Below are 26,156 nucleotides of genomic sequence, written 5' to 3' on the forward strand. Positions count from 1 at the left end.
TTTCATTTTCCCTTTAGATTTTAAACAAGTAAACCCATACCTTAGATTAAGGATGGGGAAACTTACACAAACTTGAAAATCTATTAATTTATGAATGCAAAGATCACCAATAAATAAATAAATATATATATTGGTGGCAGTAATGTTGAATATCTTGCAAATTTTAAATCTAGATTATACTGAAGTGAAAAATTAATAAATTTCTACAAAATATTCTAACATTGCTAGAAATGTCCACTAAATATTTCATGTGTTTAGGGACTATATGCATTATAAAATGGCAGATGTGAAGGAAATAGTTATGACATCAGTAAAACAAAAATCCCGACAAAAACTGTCACCGTTTATATTAAATTATTTGTATTCCTTTTAATCAAGTATGAAGTATCTGGCCTTCTTATATCAATAATAAATATCTGTATGTCTATCAGACAAAGTTGGTTGAGGAAACAGGTATCATGTCATGTAGTTAACCAAGAAGGAAATTGATACAGAGAATAAATGGCTACAAAACTTTTGGAAGGGCTGAGTGGGTTCTTGCTGAGCTCCAGGAGTGATGTAAGCACAATGCAAAACTGACCCAATAGGGAAATGGTGGCCTCTGAAGGCAAAAATGAAACTCTAAGCTCAAGAATACTCAATGTTCTTGCTCTCCTTTTCCTTACCTTACATTGTGATCTAGGTTTTGAGAAGCTGGAATGAGGTTGGAACTTCCAGTGCTGGTGTCAGCAAGACTTCACCTCAACACCTTCCGCTCTACACAATCAATAATGGAGCCATGTTCCAATAAGATCTGGCTTTCCTTTGGAAATATGTTTATGTGGTTTTTAAATTGATTTACTTGTTATAAGCTTATTCAGATAAATTCCAATTGGTCATGGGCATATCAACCTTTTTACATATTGCTGAATTTGATTTAACCAATATTTATTATAACTTTTTGGGTATATGTCCATGAATGAAATGTATGTGTGGTTTCTTGTAATGTCGCTGTCAGATTTTCATATTTGGGTTATTCTGCCTATTCTGCCTTTCTCCCTTACTCTTCTGTTTTTTGAAAGCATGTGTGTATATTGCAGAGGTGGTGTTTATTACTTAAAAGGTTGATAGGACTTCTCCAGTGAAATTATCTATCTCTCGAGGTTTATTTGTGGAAAATGTTTTTTAATACAAATTCATTTTTTAATGAAAAAATGCTGTTTAGATTTTTTTATTAGTCTCAAGTGTAAAAAACAATGTAATAGTTAGACATTTACACCCCTCACAAAGTGATAACCCCCGCCTCCCGAATCTGCTACCCTTCAGATATCGTATACAGCTGTTACAATACCATTGACTCTATTCCCTATGCTGTACTCCACATCCTGTGAACATGAATGTTCATGTACAATTATAATTATAGTTGACCTTCAATATTATTCACCTTCAGCTTCAGGTGTACAGCGCAGAGGTCAGGTATCTACACTGTCCATGAAGCGGTCTCCCTAATAAGACAAATTCCCATCTGAAACCCAACAAAATCTTTACAAAATTATGGATTATATTCCCAAACTGTCTTTCATATTCCCGTGGCAACCTTGTGGCTACCAAATTGTGCTTTCTCCCCTCACTTTCTCCCTCATCCCCCGCCTCCCGTCTAGCAACCATCATTTTTTTCTTCATATCTCTGAGACTATTTCTGTTTAGTTTGCTCATTTATTCTGTTCTTTAAATTCCATATATAAGTGAGATCATATGGTATTTGTCTTTCTCCATCTTCAGATTTTTATTTTTTATTTTTTTTATGTTTTTCTGTTTTGGGAAGACAAATTATTTTAGAATCATTCCCATTTAATCTGTTGTCATTATTTTTCACATCAAGTTCATGTTGTTAGGAAGTGTAGATTGTAGGATTATTTTCTTTTTCTCCTGTGTTTTCTTAATCAGTATTGCTTTGGGGCTGGATTATCATTTTTAGTATTTTTGAAGGATGACCTTTTGGCTTTGTTAACATTCTTAGATATCTGTCCTTTTTTTTTTTTTTTAATATATGATTGCCTTTTTTTCTCTTATTCTTTCATTTTACTTTCTGTGGCTTTAATATGCTCTTTTTCCCCCTAATATATTAATTTGGATGCTTAGACAAATGATTTTATACTGTTCTTATTTTTAATACATGTATTTAAAGCTGTAAATTTCCATCTAAGCACTGCATTATCTTTATCCCACACATATTTATATGTTGTGGTTTTATTAATATTCAATTTGAAATGATTTAGCTTTTCCACAACGGTTTGCTGAGAGAACACAGTTGTAGTAAAAACCACCACTTAATCTAACTCAAAATGGGAAAGGAAAAGGCCCACATCAACATTGTTGTCATTGATTTCGGCAAGTCTACCACTTCAGGTCATCTGATTTACAGATGTTGTGGGATCGACAAAATAACGATTGAAAATTTTGAGAAGGAGGCTGCTGAGATGGAAAGGGGCTCCTTGAAGTATGCCTGGGTCTTGGATAAACTGAAAGCTGAATGTGTATGTGGTATCACCATTGATACTTCCCTGTGGAAATTTGAGACCAGCAAGTATTATGTGACCATCACTGATGTGCCAGGACCTGGGGACTTTATCAAAATCATGATTCCAGGCACGTCTCAGGTTGACTGTGCTGTCCTGATTGTTGCTGCTGGGGTTGGTGAATGTGAAGCGGGTGTCTCCAAAAATGGGCAGACCCATGAGCATGCCCCTCTGGCTTACACATTGCGTGTGAAACAACTAATCACTGGTGTTAGCAAAATGGATTCCACTGAGCTGCCTGACCGCCAGAAGAGATATGAGGAAATCATTAAGAAAGTCAGCACCTACCTTAAGAAACTTCGCTTCAACCCTGACACAGTACCATTTGTGCCAATTTCTGGTTGGAATGGTGACAACATTCTGGAGCCAAGTGCTTTCATGCCTTGGTTCAAGGGATAGAAAATCACCCATTAAGATAGCAGTGCCAGTGGAACCACGCTGCTTGAAGCTCAGGATTGCATCCTGCCACTAACTCGTCCAACTGACAAATCTTTGCATCTTGCATCTGCCCTTCCAGGATGTCTACAAAATTGGTGGTATTGGTACTATCCCTGTGGGCCGAGTGGAGACTGGTGTTCTCAGACCCAGCATGGTGGTCACCTTGGCTCCAGTTAGTATTACAGCTGAAGTAAAGTGTGTTGAAATGCACCATGAAACTTTGAAGCTCTTCCTGGGGACAATGTGGTCTTCGGTGTCAAGAATATGTCTGTCAAAGATGTCCATTGTGGCAGTGTGGCTGGTGACAGCAAAATGACCCACAAATGGAAGCAGGTGTCTTCATGGCTCAGGTGATTATCCTGCACCACCCAGGCCAAATGCCAGATATGCACCTGTGCTTAATTGTCACACAGCTCACATTGCCTGCAAATTTGTTGAGCTGAAGAAGATTGATTGTCTTTCAGGGAAAAAGCTGGATGATGGCCCGAAGTTTTTGAAATCTGGTGATGCTGCCATCGATATGGTTCCTGGCAAGCTCATGTCCATTGAGAGCTTCTCTCACTACCCTCCTCTGGGCTGTTTTGCTGTTCGTGACATGAGACAGACAGTTGCTGTGGGTGTCATCAAAGCAGTGGACAAGAAGGCAGCTGGAGCTGGCAAGGTGGCCAAGTCTGCCCAGAAAGCTCAGAAGGCTAAATGAATATTATCCCCAGTACCTGCCACCCCAGTCTTAATCAGTGGTGGAAGAACAGTCTTAGAACTCTGTCTCAATTGGCCATTTAAGTTTAACAATAAAAGACTGGTTAATGATTACAATGCATCGTAAAATCTTCCGAAGGAAAGGAGAATGTTTTGTGCACCATTTGTTTTTTGTGTGTGGCAGTTTTTAAGTTATTAGTTTTTTTTGTCTGTTTTCTTTTTTAAATCAGTACTTTTTAATGAGAACAACTTGAGCAGAAATCTGTCACAGAATTTGAGATCTATTAAAACAAAATTTAATGAGAAAAAAATATTTTACAGCTTTTTCTTTGAATTTCTTCTTTGACTTATGGGTTATTTAGAACTGTTATAAATATATGTGTGTATATATATATATATATATATATATATATATATATATATATATATAATAAATCAACAAAAAACATATACCTGGAATATTTCCAAATATTTGGTAATATTCCAGGTATATGTTTTTTGTTGATTTATAATTCAATGATTGTATTGAGAACATATTTGGTATGATTTTAACCCTCTGAAATGTATTATAGGTTTTTTATGGCCCAGAATTAGGTTTCACTTGGTAAATATTTTTCTGTGCATTTGCAATAATGTGTACTCTTGAGCTGTTAGATGTATTTAATAGATATCAGGTATCCAATTTGATTGATAGTATTCTCTAAATATTTAACATCCTTAATGATCTCTTGTTGGTGGTTTTATCTGTTACTGAGAGAGGAGTGTTCAAACATTGGCAGGGTTTATATAGGCTTTCACTGTGCTAGTCTTTCAATGTTTCTGTATGCTTAAAACTTTTTGGTAATAAAATATTTGAGTGAAAAGGAAGACATCTTAAAAATTAATTTTAATTTATAAGTTCATTGAGCACTACAGTTTTTTTTTTTTAAATAGCAAAACTATTTTAAAAATAAACAAACAGACAAAACCCACCAGTATATAGCAAATAAAGGCAAAGCTGAGAAAACAAATTAAAACAATGTGCAGGTGGTGATGTCTGGGAGATCTTCAACTCATTAGTGGGAGATCTCCAACAGATGATTTGGGGATGACTTTTGAGGCAACTTCACAGAGTGTCTGTAACAGCACTATACAGTAAAAGTTCTATAATAATGGAAATGTTCTATATGCTACCAAATATGGTAGCTATCAGCTACATGCAGCTATGTAATGTGACCAGTACATCTCAGGAACTGAATTTTGTATTTGATTTAATTTAATTGATTGACATTTACACTTAGAAAGCCTCATGTGGCTAATACCTATCCTATTTGACAGTAGAGCTCTATACCTTTTATTAACATTCTATTTAAAACCACTAAACAAAATAGTAGAGGTAATTTTAGTGTTTTATTGGTCAGCAACTTCTTTGTATTTAACAAATGAACAGATGGTCACAGAAATACAATCTAAATCATTACTATTTCTGAATTTTAGTTATTCCACATGGAATAGCTGAAATAAAAAATTGTTTTTTCTTCAAAAACATTATCATTTATATGACTATTATAACAATGAGAAACATTGTTTCTTCTAAATATCTGAGGTTCTCAAATAAGCTTAAATAGTATTTGATCATGATTTAAAAAAGTAAAACCTATGTATTTGATTTGCATAATTTAACATGTGATTTTCAAAGGGAAGTGTGTGTATCACTGAATTTTTGAACTCTCATTACTAATACACTACCTTGAAAATCATTAACGGAGATACTCAGTTTTCATTAGCAGGGTCAGAGTTTGAAAGAAAACAGGTATGGTGTTTTCATAAATTTTTATCTAAAAAGTAATAAATATGTCATCATACGTGTGATACATTGCAAAGCAAATTGAAATTAAAAATGGTGAAATCATATGAACATTAACCTATTTTCCCTAACCTTTTGTGTGACATGAGTGATTATGCTTAAAACATTTATAACTAAAATTGGGTGGAGTATAATAGTATTTTAAAATAGTGAATCAATATATTCTTTCTGAATAATTTTTAATATTTAACTTTGTTTTGTAAGTCTCAACACATTAATACTTCAAAGTTCTATTCTTTCTTTGAAGGGAAAGTATTTAATAATGTGGAGAGGGCTTTTGTCAATTATAATTTATACACAAGAATGGATTTTTTAAGTTAATGAAGTGTAAACTTCAGAGCCTTCCGCTGCAGGAGCTATTTCTAGGCTCTGTACAGAATGTTTCATTCAAAATTTCATATTCCTTTTCTTAAGAAGGATATACACATATTATCTATAATCTCCGGATCCAGAAAACCCTGGTATAGAAACTGAGGAATAATTGATTAATAGCTCAACCTTTTTAAGAATTGAGAAGAGATGTCTGAAATATTCACTATCAGTTCTCATCATCAGGTGAGAAGATATGGAATCATTGTGTTTACTTTAAAGCAAGAGTCACATTACTTCTGTTTAAATATAGAGGTTGATCACTAAAGATAAAGGTCTAAATATAAAGATGAGATTATTACCTTCTTCCCTAAACCTCTTTTTTTCCTGTTGATTTTTCTTTGGGTGAAAATTTCAGGCTGGCACAAATACACTCTGACACTTGTTGGAAAGAACACTGTCAAAGTGAAAATGATTTTGTCATTTCTCCTTAGAAGGCAGTCAATAGCTTACAAGAAGTCAGTACTTGTAGTTATACAGAAAAAAATAAATTCCGAATACTGTGTTTACCCGAAAACAAGACCTAGCCGGAGCATCAGCTCTAATGAAACTTTTGAAGCAAGCATTAATATAAGACCTGGTATTTATATTATATTATATTATATTATATTATATTATATTATATTATATTATATTATATTATATTATATTATATTAAGACCCAGTCTTATATTATAGTAAAATAAGACTGGATCTTATATTAATTTTTGCTCCAAAAGACGCATTATAGCTGATCATCTGGCTAGGTCTTGTTTTCGGGGAAACAGGGTATATACCACTAAACACTATAAAGATATTATCTTGCAAAAATAAAACATTATCATTACCAAATTTGAATTTAAAAATTAAAAGATGTTAAATGTTCCAGAGATTTTGCAAATTATGCATTCTTTTGAGGTTGAAAATTACATGGTTATATATATATTTTTGTATGTCTTTATCTGTGTTCATATACACATTTATGAATGTATGTGTGCACACGCACTTATTTTATGTAGAGAATTAAATCCATAGTTTTTATTTACATAGTGTGTAAATTTTTTTTTTTTTTGAGTATACTCATTGGTTGAGTAGATAAGTAAAGAGGAAAATACAAACAGAACACAGATCCTGCTGAAGAATGTTTTTCTATGGAATCGGGAATAAAATGTATATAATTATAAAAATGTATCTGCAGTTTACTGTTGAATTCAGATAAATTCAGTTGAATGAGAGAATCTTTTCTTCCTTTGGTAATGTACCATTGCAATAGGAGCTCACTGTTATGTATTTTCAATTGAATAAGATAAATGTACACTGGTCATTATGACTTTCATCTCCAAAGCATTTTAGTTTATTATTTCTGAAACCAAGGGAATATTGCACATTTTGAGCCTTTCAAGTATTGTACAGAGGAAAGCAGGTCACTCACAACAGCGTTTTTAATTTGACAGCAGATTACAAAAACATTTGGTGCTCTTTAACTGTTGTCACAGCATCCATTACATTAAGAACAAGTTGATTTTAATATTAGTCAAATTAAAAAGCATTGTATCATGCTAACCTTGGGCATTCATTTACATAATTGGCTCAGCTTGCTGTGTATTATGTGACACCCTCATTTGATTACTGTTCATTTTTCTGAAACTCTGAAGCAGCATCTAGCATAACCTGCATATTAATATTTCATTTCGATCAGGCCTTATTTTATGTAGTCAAGTTGCAGCAAATGCTACCTTTTCATTATTAAGCTTGTTATAAGGCACTTCTTCCAGAGCTTTTAAGAGGACAAAGTTTAATTCACTGTTCTGCAATCAAACAATAAAACTGTAAAGGTTTAGTTTAAATAGGTAAAGGATCTTTTGCTGGGTGGGGATGGCCTTCAGGAAATCTCTGAAACTTGGCTAAGGAAAATGTAATGTTTATTGGCCCTTGTATTAGTCAACTTTGTATAACAAAAAATTAAAATAAAATCCTAGTGAGTTATAACAAACATTTAATTATTAGATCTGCAGGTTATCTGTAGCTCTGCTGGGCTCAGCTGTGCTAAGTACCAGGCTACAGATACGGTTCCGGTCTGCTCTACTTGTCTCTCATTCTAGAACCCAGATTGATAAAACAGTGAGTAAATGAACCCTTGTTCTTCTCAAGGTTGAGGGCAGGCAGGAAAGTGTGTAATCCACACTTCTCAAACACATTTAAAACCCCTCATAAAAAATTAAGTGTCATTGTCACTCACATCCATTGACAAAAATATTCATGGTCAAGGATGGACATTAATGGTACAAAAAGTAGACTTCATTGATAATAGAAAATATAATGAGTACTTGCTGAAAACTGATACAACCTATCCCAATCCTTCAAGGAAAGAGTCCAATTTACTAGGCAATTCATACTTACAGACTCACTTGGTTCTTATAGCATCCCTGATAGGGAGAATTTTTTGTTTTTGTTTTTTTTCTCTTTTGCTGATTATGCAAGTAAAGCACACCGACATTGAGAGGACATTTATAAGGCCGAGTTGTTTACTGAGCCAGGATTAGAATGGAGAGTTTATTTAATTCAAAAGCCTTTTGGGAATATAATCCAGACAGGCTTTCCTCCATGTACCCTACTCATTAAATCTCCATTTCTCACTTTATGGGCTCAATTTTTAAAATTGAAACTCTACTATAGTATAAAAAAAAAATCTTTCATTTTTTCCTTCTTTCTTTCTTCTTTCCTTCTTTCCTTCCTTCTTTCTTCCCGTATGTTCCTTTCTTTTGTTCCTGCAACCTTCTTTCTTCTTTCCTTCTTTCCTTCCTTCCTTCCTCCCTTCCTCCCTTCCTCCCTTCCTCCCTTCCTCCCTTCCTCCCTTCCTCCCTTCCTCCCTTCCTCCCTTCCTTCCTTCCTTCCTTCCTTCCTTCCTTTTTTCTTCCTGTATGTTCCTTTCTTTTGTTCCTGCAACCTAACACACATTTTAGAACCACTACGGAAATTTACCTTCCTAAACGAGGTATTTTTTAAGGTAACATCTAGTTAATTTAGACCAAGGAGAACTTATAGAAGTAACCTGCATATTTGCTTCCATGGAGTGTCTCTGCATAGATAATTTGGAATATACATTTGAAAAAAGAGAAGAACATAACATTATAGTTAGTTTATGTAAACAGATGTGGAATAAAATGTGGATTTCCGATAATATTCAAATGTCAAGATTGTCTATGAATCTCTATGTCTTGTCAAAAACCATGTCCCAGTATCAGTGCGAAATGATTGCAATGCTTTATAAATGTGTGTGATTTACATATACCTAGAAGAAAGTCTTTGCTCTGGGGAAATGGCTGGGAGCATATGGTAGACAAGAAGCTGAAGACAGGAGAGCCCCTAATTCTACAAAGCCACTAGAGAGGAAAAATTTGTTTTGTATATATATTGAATCCTCACTGTCTAAACCAAACCCCATTTTTAAAATCCTTTATTTAGTGACACTTTATTTTCTGCAAAAATTAGAAAAATGGAAACATGTATACATTTGGGTTCATGTGTATATGTAACACCATCATTTTAATGTGCCTTTTCATTTAATATCTACACACACACACACACACACACACAGACACACACACAAATCTTCCTTTCCCTTCTCACACTATGTCTCCCCAGTAATCTATGGATGGAAGGATGATGTAGCAGTGCTGAATAATTCTAAATAATTTTAGTCTGAAAGTGATGTAAACATATGTCTAACTTACCTGGATTTAAGGACTGATTTTTAATGGATTACTACACTTAAGCATATAAACACTTAGTACGTTTCTTCACTATCTTTTTGTGTTTTAGATGATCAGCTGTGATTTATCACAAAATGCAAGTGTTTTAAATAAGTTTTGTGATGTGTTTAACAGAGGTTGATTTTTGAAGATGAAACAGGAAAAGATGTATGTGGGTATCTCAGAATTATGGGGGATGTTAAAGGAATAGTTCTGAGCCTAAGCTCACAACTGCTCTGAAAAAACAACCACCACCTAGATTTAGTCTGAGAAGAAAAGAGTGGCTGCCACCTAAGAACCCTAGATGAGGCTCTCTGCCACCTCCATTTCTGCAGTCTCAAATCAACATGGAGGTCACCACTGCTGCCACTGGAACAGCCCTGATTATCTTCATTTTTTTACTAACCCTGAATTCAGTAAATAAACTGGTGTATATGTTTCGGTGCTGGGGAGGCATAATTAGTGGACACCATCATTTTGAGCTCCTCTGTGTAATGGATGCCAAGCAGCACTCATAAATAAAGAAGCACCACTTTACGATAGTCAAATTCATGGCAAAATAATTGTTACAGTAGAGTATGTAAAGTCAGTCATCACGAGCTGTAATTTTTAAAGGAAGTTATTGTCCAGATGAATTAAAAGACTGAAAGCAAGTTCATTCAGTTTGTTTTAGCCCATATATCTGGTTTGCAGTGCATGCAGCTGTTAGGTACTAGTGCAGTTTCTTGATATGCTGCAAGCTACTTATATGTATGGCTATGACTAACACATATAAATAGTTCCCTGGGTGCAAATTAATTTGTTGCTTAGTAACAGCCTTAGGGAAATTTGCCACGTGTGTGCAAAAGACACAGCAGGTATGTGGCTACTCTGATATTTTAGCTCACATTTAAAAGTGCTGCATCTATGGAATGACGGCTAAAGCACCTATGTGTGAACATCAAATAATATACCACATCACTTAAAACAAAACTCATGCTATTGATAAAGTAGTGTAACAGTAGAATTTGAAGTTTAGTGTGAAATCAACGATGCTATTACCCAATATCGTCAGTATCTGCAGAGCTAGAATGGTAAACTTGACTCTACATTTTGTCTTATAAAAATCCATAAACATTTTCATTGTCTAATTTTCTTTGTTAAGCAACAATATATAAAGGTCAATGTGCATGTCTCCAGGATTTATATATTGTGGTCAATAAATTTAATAATTTTGTGTTTCCTTAAATATGAAGAACTGATTTTCAACAAGCTACATCAAAGAAGTTCACCCAGGATGATGTAGCCTTTTTATGTCATATGATGTTCCAGGTATTTCCTTTCACAATTTTATTAGCATCAGTGAAATTATGAGTCAAGTATTTAAACTTCCAGTCAAATAAAAATACATTGTTTAAACTTGAATTTAGTTACTATATTTCTGAATTTTGGCATAGAATTGCAGGACTGCATCAGTGACACTGAATAAAAAATTCAGTTCATTAAATTTTTTTGAAACTATTAAATTTCATGTATGTTAGTAGAGAAAAATCGGAAGAAAAAATAGGATTACTGTGGTAAAAAAAACTTGCAAAATGTGTTTCATAAAATTATTAGATATATTAATAGAAAGAAAATCATCTTTCAGTATCAAAATTAACAAATATTTAAATTATGCAACACCTTAATTTTATGGTTGAGCATCCTGTCAGAAGAAATTATTTGCAGCAATTCTCCTCTTTTCCTTAGTAAGAACCTGATTTTATGCAAGGCAACAATGACATCAAATAAAATACACCTGTCTTATTCTGTTTTGAAGATAGGTGTCACCATGACACTAAATTCTAGCCCAGAAAATATAAGCAGAACTTTATTATTGAATTTTTAGGAAAATTTCTTTAAAAACAACTGACCATGTTAAATTTTACAATGACATTGAAATGTGAAGCCACTTTTAAGGGTGGTTGATTTCAAATAGGAGATGGGTTACTAAGGATGCCTACCTCAAATCTCTTTCAAAGAGGGAAATAAACCATTACTTTATTTAAGTTTTTATTTCCAGAGAGGTTCACTAGCAGCCAAAAATGTCTAAGTCATGACATACAGACATACACAACCATTAATTACATAAATTTGCTAATATTCATTGCTAATATTTTAAAAATATCTTATACAACAGTTTTAACACTCTTAATTACTTTCCATAGTATCTCTATAAAAAACCTTTTTAATAACATATTTTTTTTAATTCCAATTAAAACAAAGTAGAGAACCCAGAAATAAATCCACTCATATTTGGTCAATTGATTTACAACAGAGAAGCCAAGAATACACAATGGGGAAAGGACCGTCTCTTTAATCAATATTGAAAGAAAAACTTTTCCTCAACGAATCATAGCTTTCACTCATTTCGCTAGATTTCCTTTTGTACACTTTTAGATACCCTTGTATGCACTGCTGTCTTTTCCAGGAAACAGAATTGTATAGATCGGGATCAATAGTCTCTTGCTTTCCAGCTTCCCTGGGCTCTTCTGTCAGTGCAATCAGTCCTCTCATGCAAAAATATCCATCCAGTTTAAGTTTCCCCCCTCCTACTCCTCATGCTTTGAAGGATGGGAGTCAAGATGCTATTTGCTTTGTAGTTCCCTACATCCTACTTACACCTTTAAACCCAATATGAATTGCCCTAATTTGAAAGTAAAATCTGTTTGCTGTTAGGAACCCCAGCAAAATACTCAAGGTTTAAAACAATGACTGCATATTCCAAAACCTGCTGGAGACAAACAATTGAGCATGCAGTAAGTTTGATAAAAGACTACAAATATCATTACCTAGAGTAGTATCTGCCTCATCAGAGTGCCTGCAATGTCTTCAGGGAACATACTTCCCCATTTTTGACTCTTGGTCTAAAATAACAGCGTCCTTTGTATTTCAAATTGTAGTTACAAACACAGCAGTACTTCCTCCTCTGTGTTCCTCTAGGATTTCAGTTTACATCTTACTCTATTTTATAGAAACCGGTTGCTATCTTTCTACATCTCCCAAAGACTTTGAGCATCTGGAGAGTAAAATGGTCTTATTCATCTCTGAATTCAATGCTCAGTAGTTGGATCATGGTGACCAGTAAACAAAATACTTATACACATTCACTGATAATTATTTTGTATACTTACTTCAACATGTATAATTAGTTTTCCTATGGGGGCTAAATATACTTGTAGATTTAAGGAGAAAGAGTGCTGGGCAATTCTTGGAAGTAAAAATCTCATACATTTCCTTCCTGTTATGATGGCATGTTTGGCATTCTACATAGACAATGCTGTGTGAAGCTGTAGTTTATTTATTTTCTCATAAAAAACGAACACATTATTTAATCTACATAAATTCCATGTATCCTTAGAAAAAGTAGGCTTACTTATAGACTATTTGGGTTAGGTATTTAAATCTTGTTTTTAATATCATTTATGACAGTTTGTAATCCTCTCAGTTGAGCAATTAAGAAGTTTCTATTACCCACTTTAGTCTCATTCCTGAGTAAACGTGTGCTATGTTTTAAAAACTTAATATATGTTACATGATGACATCTAGATGTGTTGGAGGCCATAATGATTTTCCAAGGTGTTTAATCCTTACGCATTTAATAAAATTACTAGTGAAATATTGCTAACATTCATTGAGAAATGGAAAGCTAAAGGGAAAATTTAATGGATGTCTACTCTTACTACAATGTGCTTTATCTGTCAAAAATCGATGTCTGATGAATTTTCAAGGGTCTTATAATTTTCATCCATTGGTAGATATAGTGATAATGATAAAAAGTTAAGTGAGTATATAATTCTATAAATCACAAGAATTTCCCTTGGTAAATTATTTGGTTTTGCATTCCTATAAATTTCCTTGCATCAAGATAACAAAAAAGTCATCAAAAACTAAGTGTTTTGACAAAAAAAAAGAAAAAAGTTTATTAAGGACAGATGTCATAAAAATAATGCAACCAAGAAAGCGTCTTATCAGCAACTAGCATATGTGTGCCACCCGTGAAGACTTTTCTTTCACTTGATACAACAATCTCAACACAAAACACAATTCTTACAGTAGACAATCTTTGCTTCTCTGTGAGAGTTAGATTATGCAGTTAAAGTAATGCTTTGTTAACTACATTCCCACTGAATGAGTCATAGCACCTGTACATTCAGGCTTAAGGAAATTCGTGCTTTTTAAAAATCTTTCACCCAGCTAATATAACACAGATGGTCTTATCCCTGAGCTATGAGAATTAAAAATAAAATGTATTAAAGCATTAAATAAAATTATTTTTACCTCTACTGTTTTCCTTAGCAGTTGAATATTAAATCGTTAAAATGTCAGAGAGATTAGAAACCAAGACACTGCAATTCGTTACGTTCTAACACTCTTTTAGGTCATTTTTAATAACACAGGACTGCTTGAAATTTAAATGAGTTTTCTGTTTCTTTGGCCAAAAATTCCTAAATGCATGTAATATTTAGTTGCACAAATTAACATTTCAGCATTTAGTTGAATTGTTAACATGTTTAACATATTGTCAAGGAAGATGTGATTTATATCTTAAATAGAAGGAGTTATGGTCATTAAAGTATAAAATTTAATTTATTAATTCATGGCATAAAAATATGAAGAAAACAATTCTAGAATAGCAATATAGGGCTGGAGATATGATTTCTCCTTTCATCTTTGAGTCATCTTTGATTTCTTATGAACGTTCATAATTCATTTTCATAACCTTGAACACCTACTTGTTCTAGGGATTGTAGTAGAATTCTGTGTTACAAAATAGTTAAAAACACAGTCTTTGCAATCAATAAGGCATTCAATACATCTAGGTTACAATATACATAAAGAATTAAATATTAAGTGTAAATGAATGGCTCAGCAGTTGTATTCTGTAGGGACTAAGAATTAGGAGAAATCTAATGCAGATTAGAAATGCTCTAGAGGAGACAGTTTTAAAGCAGAGTCTTGACGATATAAATGTATTGGAGGGAATTTGAGCAGTTAGTGAGAATAGGCAAAGAATTACTAATTCTATGATTTACAGAGTAAAATGATCAAGCTGATCTATTTAAGTGATCTTCCATGTAGGAAAGAAGGTAAATTAGGTTAGAGGCATAAATAAGGATCAAGCATAAATATCCTTGATTGTTAATATTAAATAATCTAGATTTCATTCTTTAGGGACTAAAGGCAATTGAGGTTTGTTATTTTTAATGCTGAAATGTGGTGTGTTAGGGGAAAAAATCAAAAATACATTTATATATATTTATAACATGCAATATATATGTAATTAATAGAGGAAATCATTTTTAGAATGCTTGTATCAACAAATTAAGGACACAAGTTTGTATATGGAAGGGAGATGATGTGTTCACATTCAAAAGCAGTTGTGGCAGAAATTTCCAGTTGCATCCTTTCCCTTAGTAACAGAGCTCTAGTTTTCTGTGAGGCAGCAATGTGACCAGCTAAGAAATACACTTCCAAGTCTCCCTTGCAGGTAGGCATGGCAATGTGATGAGGTATTGTAAATGAAATGTAAGCAGACATTGCTGGGCAGGCCTTCAGAGAGAGCTTTTTTAAAAAAGAAGAGATACATTGTGTGGTCCCTTTTGCTTCTCACATGTTCTTCTTCCTCCTGTCATGATTCTGGAAAGTCCAATAGCTGTCTTTGGCTCCTGAAGCAACTTCACTGATTGATGCAAAATGTCAAGATATTAAAAAGAAAGATAGAATTTGGAATAATTTGTAAGTACATACCAGTACTTAACTGCCTACATTCAGAACAAAACATAAATCATTCTATGTTTATGCCAATATTATTTGAATTTTCTGTTATGAAGATTGATACTGATAAGTGATCTGTTATGAAAATTGATTCTGATAAGCGATCTAAGTTGAAAAGTCAAATGAGTTGCCAAATATTAAAATGTAAGATCATTAGAATGAAGTCAAATACCTTAAATATTTTTTTTTAAATTCTCCATTAGAAGAAATTTGGTTCAAATCACCTCCTAGATCCTCAATTAACTGTGCATATGACATAGTTATGTATTCAAAATATGAATAATAAAATGAACTTCCAACAACAACAAAAATAGAGGTACTATATGCTAGAGAAAGGGGAATTTTTCAGAAGGTCACTGACGATCTATAGTTGTATTTTCCCCGGTGAGTAGTTATTATTTGATGCAGGGTATAGATTGCAATTATTGATATGATTACATAGACATTCTCCAGTAACAATTTATTGTGGTGAATCATATCAGTGGATTTTCTTAAACCAATTTTGAATTCCTGAAAAAAAAAATCAAATTTATTCATAATACACTAAATAATTATGCTTTGTAAAGGGTCACCTAATATTGGTTTCAAACGTCTACTTCTGTATTAAGTGATAGTAGATCAGACACAGGCACCTAAAAATCAGAAGAGCAGTTGGCAGTAAGCTATCTAATTGGCTGTACTGATTTATGGCCTAAATATCAGCCCTATCTAAATACAGAACTAAGATGGATCTGATTTTCCATTCTCATACAGCTCTTGTGAAGAATTGAGGAAATTTGTCTTTGTCTATTATCTGAATTTGATCGAGACTTGAATTATCTGTTTCTTAACACTTGGTAGAACTTTGTTATAAGATAGTGTTTTTGTTTATGGGAAAATTTTACAGTAATGATTTTTTTTTTTTAATGGTTACTGGAGTATTTAGGTTATCTCTTTCTCCATGAGACAGTTTCAATCATTTATAATTTCTCCAGAAAGAGCACATTTCACTAAATTTCAAATGTTTTAGCATGAAGTTATTTCCTCATCACCTTTACTATCTCATGTGTATTTTGTATTCATTTCTTCAGATGTGTACATATTGACCAATTTGGCATAGAGCTGATAATTTTATAATTATTTTAAAACAAACAATTTTGGCAGTCATCATCTTTGGTGTCTTGATATATGATTTTATTCATCATTGTTCTTAGATTTATATAATTTTCATGTTTTTTTGTTTGTTTGTTTGTTTATATGCTGTGAATATTTTCCAGGCATGTTATACTGGATATTTATCTGATTTATTTTTACATATTTTTATTTGCGAATATAAGAACTGAACACAATATATTTTCCAATATGTAATACTTTAACTACATCTTAAAATATTAAATAATTATAATTTCATCATAGTTTTTTAATAATAATAACAATTCAATAATGATTTCTATTGACATCGGACTTTTGTAAGGCATTTTTACACTTCTTAATTTTGGTCAGTGATTTTGGCATAAATTTATATTAATTGAAGAATGTGAATTTTACGATGCTTACTGTTTTAAGTTTGTTAAAAAATCACTTTGTTCTCAAGTATGAAATCAGTTTTGTAAACTTGTGTTTAAAAAGAATGTGAATTCTCATGGAGTTGCTGTATTCTCCATATGTCCCTTTAGCTGAAATTTGCTAAATTGCTTTGGTGACATTGGCTCAATAAATTTAGGTCTTTTTGATTCATGAAATCATAAGAACCATGTGTTAAAAAAACATTTCTGATATGATAAAGGTACAAATTTACTTTTGTACCTTTATTGATATTGCTTCACATATTTTAGATATGTATTAGTAGCATGCACATTTCAAATTATTTGAACTTCTTAATTTCTTAAATGTTTCAAAATAAATCTGATACTTACATGATAAACCTTTCTGCATTTAAGTCTTTTTATGTGCTACTAACATAGCATCACCTTTTTTTATTTTGTTGACTATTTCTTGAATATCTTTCTATTGTTTTACTTTCAATCATTCATTGTACATGTATTTCATATGTCGCTTCATAGTGTTGCCTTATTCCCTATGTCTTTATTGGCTTTCTTTTTACCATAGTGTAATTGACACATAGTTTTGTGACTACAGATATAGTTGTGGAGACACAACAATCATAATATATTTTCAATTTCTCCATTTTTAACATGTTTTCTAATTTTACATGTTTTCCTTGATTTTTCTGCTCATTATTTTTCTAGTGAAATTTCCTAGTTTTTCTCTCATTCATGAATTTAATTAGAACACAAACAAAAACAAAAGGCAATTGCCTGTACCAACTTGTTTACTCATTCATTTATATATTTAGTTCAATAAAACACAATTGTTGATCTAATTAGGTACATGTGTACAAAGATCTGACCTCATGGATGAAGGGATATATAGGAATATGAGAAGAATTTTCAACATTGAAGAACAGCATTGAAGTTCACTCAAGATTACTCATTCATACCTGTATTTGTTCGTGCTTTCTTTCAGTAATTCCTTAGTTTTCCTCTTACTCATGAATTCATTAGACAATTTTAGAGTAATGGACCATTTTCAATTTAGTGGTGAAATTGACCACTTCAGCCACGACAATGTAATATTCCCCAAATAAATAACAACAGTACTGTGATCTAAAAAAATAAATAGCAGTAAACTGAATAAATGAGTATATGTCTGGGAAATATAAGAGTTAGGTATGGGATACAAATAATGCTAAAGTAAATTGTTGTCTTAATACGAAATGCAAAAAAGAGAAGCAGGTATTCAAAGACAAAGCGAATCACATTGAAAATATTAACATAGGTGAAGCATAAAGGAATATTTTTCTTGTTTTCTTTAAATTATTACAGCAAAATTATAACATTGTATTCTAAGGTTTATAAAGTACATAGATGTAACACATATGATAACTAAAACATCAAGGACTTACATGGTTGTTAGAGTTCCTTATTTTAAGATAAATGGTAAAATAGTGAGTCTAACAGCTCTCTGATATTCAGTGTATATCCTGTAATCCTTAGAGAAATAAAATAAAACACCATATATTTTTCTGGAAATTCCTCACATTCAGGTAGAAGTTTTCATGAGGTTCAAAAATCAAGTTAAATAACATTATATCTATTAAATTATAGCAAAACCTAAGATGGAAAAAACACCAATAATTGATTCTTTTTTGCACATGATACTCTTGGTGGCTTTTTTCTCAGTATTTCCATTGATATTTAAATATGTGTAATGTACGAATAAAACATAATAAAGTAAAACATCTTATAAAAAAAGAAATAAAAATAATTTGAAAAATGGAAGGGAAAATGTAAATAAAAGAGCTAACATGGTGTTTAATTTGCTGAATTCCACTATATTCAGTTCTGTAGCAATACCTCAGAAAATGAGTTATATGAGTTTAAATAATTCTACCGCCTGCTGTAGGATGTGTTCGTTAATGAAGTCTCCTAATTGATTCAATTTGTGGGTGTTTGTTTTTTTACTCTTGTTCATTTTATATATTTATCAATGACAATGTTCTATATTTTTCTGTGGATTTGTTGATACCCGTTGTCTGTTATTAAATAGATTTAAAAATCTTATTTTCTCTTCATGTTCTCCAAAATACACTGAAAAGGGTCTGTGACTAAGTATTTCATGTTTTAATATACCTAGTCTAGTTACGTATTTTCCACAGAGTTTGTCAAGCATCTGCCTCAGGGTGGATGGTATACCAACAGGGTCTCATTCCAGATGGTTCTACTATGCATTTTAATCGGGAATCTTCATTTTCTGAGCCAGTGCAACCAAATTGTGTTCCTGATATTGGCCTATTGACTATGAGAGATCTTCAATCTGATGTCTGGATCACAGATCATAATTATCAGTGTAATTTTCTACAACAAGTTGTCCTCTCAGTTTATTCCCCATAAGCATCTGCTGCTTTGACAGTATTATATGAAGCTGTAGCTTGGATTTCAAGTTCAGGTTTGCTGTGTACAATTTGCACTGCTTTGAACAGCTGCCTATCACTTTTGCTTCCCCATTTCCCTCACAGCTGAAATGATTTACCACCTGTAGATGCATCCGGTTTCTTTTGTGTTCATTTGTTAGGTTAATTAACTTTTACTCTTTTGGGTTTTTTTTATACATCTTAATAGTTAATTCAACCATAAACAGCTAAAGGGTATGCATTGTTGTACTAAAAACAACTGTTTTGAGAAGTCTGTAAATTAGATGTGTGAATTTTTCAGAAAAACAAACTATCCCAACTAACAAATAGTAAAGCTCAGTTACTTCAAAGACTATTTGATTTTTTATATTACAACATGTGGAGTATAAGTAAACCATCATTTTAAGACAGAAAACAAACGTGTGGGTCTTTATAATTTCCCTGTTTGCTCCCCCACAAAAATATCTGCTTTATTACCACAAATAAAATCAAGGAACTCAATTTTATTTCCAACATACCCCTAGATCGTTATACTTTCCTGGTGGCAGCTTAATATGCTTTTTCTTAATTTCTGTTGCCACATTTTTTCCCCCCAATACCTCAATTATCAGGGTCTTTCTTTTAAAACAAGATAGAAACTCTAAAATGGCAGAGTCAAGATGTTGACAAATAAAAATTATTTTATATTTTAGTTTTAGTTTCAGTAAATTTTACTTGAGCAATATGGATATAAAAACTATACTTTTTTTCCCCAAAGTAAATCGCAGCAGTTCTGCTTTAGTTAACACTGCAGTGTAGCATCACTCCAGATGACAAGTCTTATGGAGCATAATCTGTGCGCCATAACACATTCTCTTGGCCTCAGCTCTATCTTAAGCTATTCCATCAGCAACCAGTTTCCAGCACATTCTGATTAGTCTTGTTCAGGTGCAATAGGGAAGCCCCCTGACCGAAATCTTGCTATATAGACCTTTCACATTCTTTTCTAGGAGCCTTTCTGATGCCATGGGATATGATAATTTTGATATAGTAGGTGGCAATCACACACGCACCCCTAGAAAAGGGGAAAGTTAGCACTACAGGGCTAATCTTGACCACTTGGGATGGCGGCTTGTGGATAAATGCTTCCAACTTCCAAAATCAGTGAGCCGAGGATTTGGGAGGGAGAGTGTTTACTATTTTTCTTCTGATTGTAGAAATGGCCTGATGCCCAGAGGTTGAGCTTTCAGCTTTCCAAAGTCATTAGGAAGCCATGGCGTTTCTCTTAATTTCTTTCTTGTCAAACCTCTCTTCTTGCCTTGTCTGTGATCTTAGCAGATGGCACTTCCAATCTGTGGCATGTCTATTAAGGCTTCTGTTGATGGCAAGTAAAGGTTACCAAATGAAAACACTCACGGTTATACCCCTGCCACCATTTGTGCATAATTTGTTTTTCCAAGGGTGCTTTGTAACTCCACTTTTTTTGTTATGCCTCCGAGGGAAGTTTAAGACCTAACGATTTAGGATTTGACTTTCAATCATGCAGGCTGTTGTGACACAAAGTAAGTTATTCTTTCTGTACTCATCCTTGATTACAAGAGACCAATATGGGGAATATGTTCATTTTGAACAACTTTTGTCCTATTCCTCTTCCCAAGATTTGCATTAGAGTCAGTGGCAAACTCCTAAGACTCTAATACTTGGTAAAGGACTCATGAATGCATTTTATTATGCATAAAACCTCTAGAAATTTAACTGGAGTCTTAAGAATTGCCTTGAAGCTTAGATTCCTCCTTAAAAATATGTGATTTTTTTAAACTTTTTTATGCACGACAATATAAAATGGTGTCACAAGAGTCAGCGAGCATATTGACTAGTCATCCTTAACAGTGGTCAACTCACCAATGCTTCTTGGATTGATTTTCCCTTGTCCCTTGGTCTACTTCCCTGGTTATACATTTCTGCCCTCAGGCATCATTTTCCAAAGCAATGAATGGCACAATTTTATTCAAGTTGTGCCTTCAAGGAGACCAAGGTTAAGGCAAAGTTGATATCATTGGGGTGTGTGTGTGTGCGTGTGTGTGTGTGTGTGTGTTTTACTTTGCTTTTGTCTTTTGATACTTGAATCCAATTTTCTCTCTAAAAAATTGTATGATTATGTCTTATATAACTAAAGTGAAATAATAAAAACTGTTCCTAAAATAGGATATGTGGGGGGGGGGCATATATTTGAATATCCAATTCTATTTTAGCTCTACAACTATAACATAAAAGTTTTCATGGACATAAAAAAAAAAGGTGTAACCTCAACTATTACTTAACTAGTGATGGTGTAAACTGGAGGTATTATTATCTATGAAAAAATATATAAGTAGCCTGCTTAAGAAACACTGGAAATTTTGCTTTTCTCTGCTGTCCATATATATATATATATATGTATGTCAGTGCCCACATTTAATATTTAATATAGTCTCTTTTCCATTAATGGAAACTGCCTACCATGATAGGCTGATAAGACTGTATATTATTTGTTTCTGTCACTCACAGAAATTGTGGGTGAGGTATGATACTGCTATTGTATTCCACACAATTTAAAGCAGCGCCCTTACTTATCTCTGAGCTCTAGGAGAAAATGGTAAGCACAAAGGAGCAAAACTTTGAAATGCACGAATCTGTAGAAAAGGCAACATGCACACACTCACACACATAATGCTTTACATATTTTCACCTCTATTTCTTTGTCATGTCTTTAACTTTATAAAATTTCTGACATTAAATCAGTCTGAAAAAAACAAGTACTATGCTAAAAGTTATATGAGCTCTCCCCCTGAAGCGGACATCTTCACTCAAGGCAAGGTACTGCATGTATTTCCTACCATCCTTTTGCTCTGTGGCTATTTTCAGATCATTATTAATGTGTGAAATAGAAGAAAAACAAGGGAGCCTTGTATTTGCCTTTCATTAAGCTGTTGTTCTTATTGTTTTGAATATAGAATTATTTTTGAAAAATAGGCAAATTAAGAAAGAGTATAAAATTGAAGTGGAATTTATAAATAACTAATAGCTTTACAATGCCATTGTTGGAACCTCTAGAAACAAAAGATTATTTCAACTAAAATGTGAGTACACAAGAGAAGGAACTGGGAGATTCTAAAGTTGGCAGGAATAAAAAGCAATTTAAGATTCCATAATAGAAACTCCAATAGGTAATTTATTGAAAATCTCATTTTAGGATTTAAGCATTAGCATGATGTATAAAAATCTTTATCTATTTATCTGATATCTTTCATTTTTAGTAAACCAAATGAAAGCCCAAAACATCTAGCCACCTAGTATTGCATAGAGTAAATTCAAAAGGTAAAATGGATTGCTTTATTTCATATAGTTATTAACAGAGGGTACAGTATATATGCTTATATTTAAGAGGATATTATTAGGATAATATGGACAAGTGGCATGGTACATATCAAATATCAGATTAACTTCATGATTAATTTCTATATAACAGCAACAACAACAGCATTAATAACAATAAATTGCCATCTAGAAACTTCAGTTGCAATAACAATAAGTTGCATAAGAGTAAAGAACTACTAGTTGAAAAACTAGACAACTAAACATTTGTGCATTTGTAGGCCCAGATGTCTTAGGATAAAAATATTAAAAATAATACTGACCACGGTCCCTATATAGACAGTAAATTGCAGTAAATTTTCACTAGGACTAAATTTCCAGAAGCTTCTGCTTGTACCAAATCCCATTATCCAATATTAGAACTTATAAAAATATTTTAAGAATTGTATATAGTTATTGCATAAAACCCACTCATGTTGAATGAATGAATCTTAGAAAATACTTATTGCCCTCATATATGCCTTTCAGCTTTATTATTGGTGTGTTATACTTACTGATTTCATTAAGTAATTGAAATGAATTGGACAGGGATAGGGAAAAATATGGGTTATTAAAAAGTTCTGTCTTGGGAAAGTAGGTGAGTAATAGTTTTGTCAAAACTAAGAGAGAATATGCAGGAAGGGGAAACATGATTTTATTCTGCATTAAATATTAAATATTTATTCAATATTAGGTAAGTTCCTTTTAATGTTTTCTCCACAACCAATCATCCATCTATATCCATCCATTCATTCACTATCCGACCATCCAAGTTTGCTGGGCATTGAGTATCTATATGTTACTTTTGCTGATGATTTTAATTTTGAGTAAATGTTTTGTATTTAAGTTTTACAATATAAATATCATTTATCTCTCATTACATTATTATTTTATTATTTCAAATGTGACATTTTGATATTTCAAAAACTCCTTTCAGATTTTCGTCAGATTTCACCTACATAGAAATATTGTTCTAACATAAGGGATCCAGAAGGCCCAGGCATATGGGAAGGTCTATATGCAGACGCGATCAGGTTTATATTCGCACACATTACAATTATTCCTGCACTCAGTTTTCTGCCTCACTATTGGGCTATATCATTTAAAACATAAGTAGACAGTAATACACATGTTTTTGAACAAAAGCAGCTATGTCATAAAATAGATCTTAGGAAATGCTTTCTTCTGCAATTATTAATGAAAAAGTTTAAGAATATTATTTTTGTTCAAATTAAAAAATATCTTTGGTCTTTTGTTAGCTGATGGTACTATCTTCATTTTTACCAACTTATTTTTTTTAACTAAAATTTATTGGGGTGACAGTGATTAGTAAAATTACATCAGTTTCAAGTGTACAATTCTGTAATGCATCATCTATATGTCACATTGTGTGTTCACCATCCAGAGTCAGTTCTCCTTCCATCACCATATATTTGACCCTGTTCACCCTCATCTACCACCCTGTTTACCCTCATCTACTTACCTTCTGGTAACCACTAAACTATTGTCCGTGTCTATGAGTTGTTGTTTCTTTATTTGTTTGTCTTGTTCCTCTGTTACTTTTCAGTTTTATATCCCACATTTCAGTGAAATCATATGGTTTTCGAGTTTTTCTGTCTGAGTTATTTCACTTAGCATAATAACCTCAAGATCCATCCATTTTGTTGCAAATGACACTATTTCATCTTTTGTTATGGCAGAACAGTATTCCATTGTGTATCTATACCACAACATGTTTATCCATTCATCTATTGAAGGACATTTTGATTGTTTCCATGTCTTGGCCACTGTGAATAAAGCTTCAATGAACATTGGAGCACACTTGTCTTTGTGGATAAATGTTTTCAGATTTTTTGGGTAGGTACCCAGGAGACAGATTGCTGGGTCATATGGTAATTCTATTCTTAATTTTTTGAGGAACCTCCACACTGCCTTCCATAGCGGCTGCACCAGTCTGCATTCCCACCAACAGTGTATGAGGGTTCCTTTTTCTCCACAGCCTCTCCAACACTTGTTACTATTTGTCTTGTTGATGATAGCCATTCTGACTGGGGTGAGGTGATATCTCATTGTGGTTTTTATTTGCATTTCTCTAATGATTAGTGATGTTGGGCATCTTTTCATATGTCTATTGACCATCTGTATGTCCTCTGGAGAAATGTCTATTCAGGTCTTCTGCCCATTTTTAATTGGGTTGTTTGTTTTTTTGTTGTCGAGTTGTATGAGTTTCTTATATAGTTTAGATATTAGCCCTTTTTCGGAGGTGTTGTTTGCAAAAATCTTCTCCCATTTGGTTGGTTGCCTCTTTATTTTGTCGATGGTTTCTTTAGTTGTGCAAAAGATTTTAGTTTGATGTATTCCCATTCATGTATTGTAGCTTTTACTTCCCTTGCCTTTGAGGTCAAATTCACAAAATCCTCTTTGAATCCAAGGTCCATCAGTTTAGTACTTACGTTTTCTTCTATGCAATTTATTGTTTCAGGTCTTATGTTTAGGTCTTTGATCTATTTTGAGTTAACTTTGGTACATGGTGACAGATCACAGTCTTGTATCATTCTTTTGCATGTGGCTTTCCAGTTCTCCCAGCACCATTTATTGAAGAGGCTTTCTTTTCTCCATTGTATGTTTTTTGCTTCTTTGTCAAAAATTGTCTGTCCATATTTATGTGGGCTTATTTCTGGAATTTCAATTCTATTCCATTGGTCTATGTGTCTGTTTTTCTGCCAATAGCATGTCGTTTTGATAATTGTGAAGGACCTATACACTGAAAATTATAAGACATTTTTTTTAAAGAAACTGAAGAAGACACAAAGTGGAAAGACATTAAGTGTTTATGGATTGCAAGAATCAACATAGTTAAAATGGCCATATTACCCAAAGCAATATACATATTTTATGCAATCCCCATCAAAATCCCGATGGCATCTTTTAAAGAAATAGAAGAAAAAATCATCAGATTTGTATGGAACCACAAAAGACCCCAAATAGCCAAAGTAATCCTAAGAAAAATGAATAATGCCGGAGGTATCACACTCCCTGACTTCAACTTGTACTACAGACTAACTTATTTTTAATCACAAATTACAGTTAAAAATGATACTTTGTCGGAACATAAATTGACATAACCTTATTGGTAATTGAAATGACAGGATGAAATGGGCTAACTGTGTTCCCACATGTCAGCTTTTCTATCCCTTGGGATCTGTGTTCCCTTATATGTTAAAATATGTGATTATATTAAAGATTTTTCAAGAAGGAGGCTTATTCTGCATTATGAAGGTGGGCCATAAATCCAATGAAAAGTGTCCTTAAAAGTGTGAGATGGAGATGGAGGGAGATTAGACAGATACAGAAGAAGAGAAGGCCATGCGATGACGGTGGCAGAGATCATATTG

The 26,156-nt window shown here is 33.0% G+C and overlaps 1 pseudogene; it reads left to right on the plus strand.

Moving 5' to 3' along the window:
* Window positions 1-2,324: 2,324 nt before the first annotated feature.
* On the plus strand, window positions 2,325-3,696 carry LOC117021146 (elongation factor 1-alpha 1-like; annotated as a pseudogene).
* Window positions 3,697-26,156: the final 22,460 nt, after the last annotated feature.

The sequence above is a fragment of the Rhinolophus ferrumequinum genome, chromosome 4 (genome assembly GCF_004115265.2).
Source record: "Rhinolophus ferrumequinum isolate MPI-CBG mRhiFer1 chromosome 4, mRhiFer1_v1.p, whole genome shotgun sequence".
Taxonomy (NCBI): Eukaryota; Metazoa; Chordata; class Mammalia; order Chiroptera; family Rhinolophidae; genus Rhinolophus; species Rhinolophus ferrumequinum.